This window comes from Phragmites australis, chromosome 7 (genome assembly GCF_958298935.1).
Source record: "Phragmites australis chromosome 7, lpPhrAust1.1, whole genome shotgun sequence".
In the NCBI taxonomy this organism is placed as follows: domain Eukaryota; kingdom Viridiplantae; phylum Streptophyta; class Magnoliopsida; order Poales; family Poaceae; genus Phragmites; species Phragmites australis.
The window spans coordinates 12,780,708-12,787,695 of record NC_084927.1 but is presented as its reverse complement, the minus strand read 5'-3'; the positions used below and the strand labels follow the sequence as shown (position 1 = coordinate 12,787,695).

Sequence of the window (6,988 nt, the reverse complement as noted above, 5' to 3'; positions counted from 1 at the left end):
ACTGAACGGCCCGGCGTGCCCGCTCGGTCTTGTACACCTGACACAGCAGGGTGGCAGGCGGGGCTCCTTGGGCTTCGCGATGCTATCCCAAGGCGCGCCGGATGTCCCGCGATGGGATCCGTGCATTAAATATGCCCACGCCTCCCTGCCAGGCCGTGGCAGGGACTGACACCGAGTGTGGCGGGAGCAGTTGGAAGCGACAGGCCATGCACCCTCTTAAATGCGGCATCGGGCCTTTCACTGGTTGACACCTCACCGCTGGACCTCTGTGGGGGCCACCGGTGAAGGACTTCTTAGGCCGTCGGGGAACCGAATGCTCGGGGGTCAGTGTTCACAGCCCCAAGCACTCTCTCCCGAATATGCCCTTTCTTGGTCCTCGGGGAACCGAGTGCTCGGGGGCCACTGTTCACGGCCCCGAGCACTCTCTCCCGGAACTAATTTCCTTGGGTCCTCGGGGTACTCTGGTGCTCAGGGGCCACTGTTCGCAGCCCCGAGCACCCCCTTCCCGGTACTTGGCTTTTCTGGTCGTCGGAGTACTTGAGTGCCCGAGGGCCACTGTTCACAGCCCCGAGAACTCTCTTCCCGGCACTAGGTCTTCTTGAGTCATCGGGGAACTCGGGTACTCGAGGACCACTGTGCATAGCCCCGAGCACCCTCTCCCGAGACTTAGTCTTCTGGTACCTCACGGAGATGATCCCCGCGGGAGGGTGCCACGTGGCAAACTGCTGATCTGGCCTCGGGACTCAGGGACCCCTGGTCCCTGTGTCACCGACAAATGTAATTCGGTCTTCTTAGATTCGACCAACTCTTTCATCTATCCAGAGACCAACTGCAGGAACAAATCATGATCACTGGTTGCCTGGTCGTGACCATTGATCGTGTTCACTGGTCTGAAATCACCGTTCACCGGTCGGAAGTTCCTATTCATCTGGTCGCGGAGTATTGTTCACTGGTCGGAGTACTGCACACTGATCGTATGTTCTATTCACCGGTCAACTAGAATATTTTTAGAACCGAAATTCTTTACAATATGTCAATTTTGATCGTCAATAGTAGGTAATAGATTCGAATAAAGCACAGGTGCATGTTGGCATCAGATTATTTAGTATCGAAAGCCGATTAATTTTTCTGTGATAAACATATTTCTGCGTAACTTGATAATGCATTCCGTGGGTCACTACAAGTTGTATTTCTCCATGAATGTGCAGATGTCATGACCATCAGTGATTATCAGGCGCACATTTGGGTTGCTCTTGTGCATGCTGCACTCAGCAATCACTTATGGTCTCATCTGATCTATAATAATATAGATATTTCATCTGGGTTGTTGTCAAAGTATCAGAATCTCGAACTGGACAGACTCAAGTACTTGGCCATTGTGGTAGCGAGCAGAGAAGCTAAAAATAATTTGAACATCAAGCAATTTTAATGCTTGCGCTGTCTCTCAGCTATTATTGTGGCTTTCAAGTATGTTATCTCAATTGATATGCTCTGCTCATTCTGTTGTTAAGAAATCATCTTACATAGAGTCAACCGCAATTGGTATTTCTAAAAGACACAAACTCAAAAGCAAGTACATATTACTCCTGAGCCCTGGCAACTAATGTTTACATAGTTAAAGTGCCTGCATTGGACTGAATTCTGCCTCACACCAATGAAAATTGCGAGGTAGTTGTCTCTAGCAGTAAATAAAACTTCCTGAGTTACAATTACTGGTAAGTTTGTCACCCTGCTACTTCTATGTTGTCCTATATCCCATTCGCGACTCATATACTTTTAGCGTTCATGTATCGTTTTGGCATTTTGATGGTTAGTTGCAGAATTGACTGACTTTCTTGCAAATATTGTCCATTTGGTCATTTGAAATTCCCATGTTGTGTCAAATCTTCCTATTCCTGTTCTTCGTACTTCCACCAGGTCATTTTCACTACCACTTTCCGATTTCATTATACTTTTTCAGATGTTTTTCTTTGATATGTGTGCATAGATGAAATGATTGGAAATCAAGTCCTCCAAGTATGCTAGAATTTTACCCTTTCGTTCACGAAGCTTGTGAGAACATGCTCATAGCATGGCGGTAGGTCCTCTAGTTGTGAGATGACCGACCGGGGCTCGAACCCTGTTCTCACAAAAAAAAGTCTCATCACTGTGTATCATTTTCAATGTGGTCTTATGTGTTAGATGTATATATTGTTCTATGTAATATCTGTAGTCTATAAGGTTTTTTGCATATTATCACATATACATATATATATATATATATATACTGGCCTAGTGCCTCCAGAGAATACAAGTTGCTATACCTAACATGATATGAGAGCTAGAGTTTTTTTAGGATGCCGCAACTCGTCCATCTAGATCTAATACAATCCTCCACACGTCGTTGCATGCATCCTGCCTGTTGTCTCTATCCCGCAGCGAGATTGTCCTGGTCAGGTGCTCCTTCCCGGTGGCATGCTCCTCCCCTTGTGGTAAATCTGCTCTCATCGGATGATCTTCTGCATCTTGATGCGTCACGATGCGTCGCCCTCCCGTGCAGCGCTATGAGGACTTCGCCACCCTCCTCCGTGTGCTCGGTCTTCCGCCACCAGCTCCTGGCACTCGGCTGTCCCTGCAGCCTTCTAGCTTTGGGCCATCGGATCTACATCGTGCCAACATCAAATACTGACATGTTCACCGACGCGCACCAGATCTCATGTCACCGCCTCCTTGCTAGCCTCCTCTGCCGACTGTCTTCCCATCCAACGTTGCCTCCTATTCAGCCAGCACCAGCCGGCTGCCTACCTGCCTAGCGTTGCCTCCTCACCAGACTCCTTCGTCGGCTGCCTACTCGGCCAGTGTCACCTCCTACTCTGCTAGTGTCTGTCCACCTCCGCTTCCGCTCGGTCAGTGTGGCTGTGAACAGAATTATTGAATCATTTTGTTTGAGGTAACCCAAAAAATGGAAAGAAAAGGAAAAAAAGAGAAGAAAATTGCAGTAGCTCGTCACGCTTTTCTTCGTGCTCTCGCTGTCATGCGTTGCTACTAGTTGTAGCTTGCCGCTACCTTTGTGCTCTCGTCGTTGTTCATCAACTCTTCAGCATGTCATCGAGCAGCACTTCAATTCCTCAATGCTTGGTGCTCTTTGATGGTGCCAACTGCTGGGACTTCGTGTAGCATATGCGCGTTCACATGCGCGGCCTTTGTCTTTGGGGTGTTCTTTGTGGCAACGTACCTTGTCCACCTTCCCTAGAGCTTCTAATGGAGACTGTGCGTCCAACTGTTGACACAGGAGACAAGGCAGCTATTGACATCGCCACGGCTTCTTATGAGAAGGTCGTCTCCACTTATTCAGAAGCTTTGGAGTTCTACCATGATCGGTTGTCTAACTATGCTCAGTGGATGGATGATTCTGCTCGTACGGTATCAATTCTGATTGCTAGTGTGGACCACATGTTTTCTTCTTAGCTTGTCAGGTTCTCTATTGCCTTTCAGATGTGGACTCATTTTCGTCAGACCTATGAGCTGTCAGGGGATGCTCTTTATCTATCTGTTGTTTACCAGGAGCAGTCTCTTTAGCAGGTTGATGCCACAATTGTTGTTTTCTATGCTCAGATGTCAGATGCTAGGAAATAATTTGCATGAGATTTAGTAATAACTACTATGCCAGCTCAAATCATGATTTTCATCAACATGGATTTAGTTCTTCGTGAAAATCGCGAGTTGCATAGATGAGAACCATGAAAAGCAAGACCCCGAATAAGAAAACAGAAACCGAGATAGTTGATATTAGCTAATAGGGAAAATTAGACGTGGCTAAATTACGAGTCACTGGACTATGGAATATTTTTCAATTCTCGTAAAATTCTTTATCCGAAATAGAAAGCACTTTTTTCAAATTCCATTCTTTTTGTAGAGTCTCGCCTCTGCCTTGGATTGAATCTATTTGCATTAAAAAAATTGCATTAAAAAAACTGATCAAAAAAGAGTGAGCGAACTAAGTGATAAAAAACTTTCTTATTTGTTCGTCCTATCTATAAGAGGAGAGCATATGAAAAATGTAACCCATTCTTTCATTTTTTTAGTTCACTGGCCATTCACTAGGAGTTTCGGGCTTAAATACCGATATTTTAACAACAAATCTAATAAATCTAACTGTAGTTGTTGGTGTATTGATTTTATTTTTTTTTTTGGAAAGGAGTGTGTGCAAGTTGCCTATTTCAAGAAAGATTGGATCTATCCAGCTGCACTTTAGAATTTTTTTTATTTTTGGATAAAGATAAATAGAAAAGGTACACGATCTTGACGAATTACTTTTAAATAACTTTAGAAATAATATGGAACAACCATAGCATTTCGCGACTCATGTTGCTTCTCTATAGACCAATAATGTGAGACCATTAACACGGTTAAAGCTAAACTGCTTAAAGTCCAGGCAAAAAGGGGTACTCTTTCTACAACTATATTAGTATTAGTATCGAAATGCTTTAAATGGGAAATAGCTAGTGTAGAATTTATCTGATATAGAACACTCATATCGATAAAATGGTTTGAACTATTTACAAGAAGGGCGCCCTGCCCTTTTTCCAATGCCGAATCGACGATCTATGTATTAAAAAAAAAAGAGAAATTTTTTGGATTTGAAGAAAAAATAAAAGGAAATCTATCCACTTGAATTTTCCATTTATTTAGTTATTTTTTCTTAATAAAATTGAAATTATTAACTAACAGAGCAAACACAAATAAAGAAACAACTTTGCTGACAATGATAGATTTTTATCTAGTCAGAAGAGTCCTCTTAATATTTATCTAGTCTTATATAAATTTGGTATATTGAAATACAAACAGAAAAGAGAGGATAGAGGATAGGCTTATTACATAAAAAAAAGATATGGAAATAGCCATAATACATAGCAAAAAAGAAAAAAATGAGCGTGAAAGCCAAATGAATTGAAATGTTCATGTTTGGTTCGAGAAGAGATCATAAAAGTTGTAAACTTAATAGCAAGATAATCTACTTTCATTAAAGATTTTTTATAGAATACTTTAGTATATAAAAGTATCCTATATCTAGAAAAAAATGAATGGAATGGATAATAAGAAAGTTGCAGAAAAGGGGAACTAATTAAAAAGATTTGATTTTTCTTTTCCTATTCTCATGGCCTTTCTATCCTTCTAATCGAACTTGAAATTGGATTCAAAAGAAAGCAATTGTGAAAATGAAAGAAATACCTCTTTCAGAATACCCTTTATTTTAATTAAAAAGTAGAAGTGGACTAGAATACCTGGTTAAAGGGTAATGATCATACGTCTGTAATGCATTATATGTCCCAGAATAGGTCCCGTTCTTCTACCCTTTCCAGGTAGTCGATGGCTATTCCAGCTACTACCATAACACCAAAGAAAAATTCGACCCAATGCTTTATTTCTACCTTAGTGAATCCCAATTTGACATTAGAAGTATATTGATTCTTTCCTAATAAACAAAGACTCTTTTCTGTAAATACTGCATATTTGATTCCATTATCATTTGATAATACTATATTTTTATTTGTATTTGTTTATTGTATTATACCTTTCAATATTCTAGATATATAGAATAGAAGAATCTCGATTTGTCAAGTCTCATGATCGTATCAAGATCTATAGAAATTCGACTCAATCTTTTTTCTAAAAAAAAAGATTGAGCCAAATTTCATTGCAATCAATTAGAAGAATAAAGAAGAATTAGTGCATTTCATAACTGATTTTTTTCTATTTCGCTTCTTTTTTTAGACCTTCTTTATATCTAGTTTTATCTACTTAATTGATGGTATGTATCGGCCTTCCATACTCCACAACCTAATAACCTTGTATGGACCCCCATAAAAGGAGTAGTCCCCCAAGATCGAATCCGGATAGCAATATTAGTAGAAACGTTTTTGATTTAAAACATGGAGAATTTCTTGACTTTCCATATATAGAAAGAGATAGACTATAAATAACATCTCTTATGTCAATAAGACCAAAGGGATGGATATTAAATGATAGAAAGTGATAGGAAGTGAAATATAATGAAATAGAGCCACTTTGGGCTTCCCTATGATATGAGGCATGGAACGGAGCCACTACAAAGAAATTCCGGGAGTTACGAAAGAACCTTCAGACTCATATTGTTCATGGGTTGAGAGCAGGAGTTGAACTCTAGGAGGTCGAATCTCCCCTTATTCCTCAGTAGCTCAGTGGTAGAGCGGCCGGCTGTTAACTAACTGGTTGTAGGTTCGAATCCTACTTGGGGAGATTTGATTCATTCTTTAATGTAAGAATAAAGAATTGAATTAAAAGGCTTGCTTTGACCCTTAGGAGTTGGTAACCCGTTCGCTTTCCTTGTTTCTATTGCATTCTATCTCATCCTACGATTCCACGTCGACAAAAGGAAAGAGCATACCCAAGTTCAATAGCTTTACGTCCATTATTCCGATCATGATTTTCCTACCCTCAAGGAGAAAGTAAAGGCCCTTCCCCTTTGGAAGGCTATGGGCGAGGAGGGATTTGATCCCCCGCCACGTGCTCTAATCCTCTGAGCTACAGGCCCACCCCATCTCCACTGGATCTCTTCCCAGGGGTACCCCCAGAAGGAACCTTCTTCTCCTCAGCCATTTCATTTTGGGTTAAGAAGATGGGAAAGCGCATTTCTCTCTATAAGAACAGTGCGTTCTGAGGTGTGAAGTTGGAGAGAGGGGATGTGATGATTGAGGTTTTGAATAAGATGACCTTTGCATTTCGGATTTGGATTTTTTCGTATTTCAAAATAGTGAAAAAGTCAAATAAGAGGTGTTAAGCTTTTTATCATTCTGGCATCGAGCTATTTTGCCACAGGACTTCCCCTACAGGATCGTCACCACAGTAGAGTTTAACCACCAAATTTGGGATGGATTGGTGTGGTTCCTCTACGCCTGGGACACCAGAATATTGAACCATAACGATAAAAGGCATGAGAGAAATATTGGCTAGTAATATTGAAGCCCCA

At 41.3% G+C, this 6,988-nt stretch overlaps 1 non-coding gene across 1 annotated transcript; it reads left to right on the top strand.

Annotated features, from left to right (window-relative positions):
* Window positions 1-6,186: 6,186 nt before the first annotated feature.
* TRNAN-GUU (transfer RNA asparagine (anticodon GUU)) lies at window positions 6,187-6,258 on the top strand. The gene has a single exon. It is a non-coding gene; the product is annotated as a tRNA-Asn (tRNA).
* Window positions 6,259-6,988: the final 730 nt, after the last annotated feature.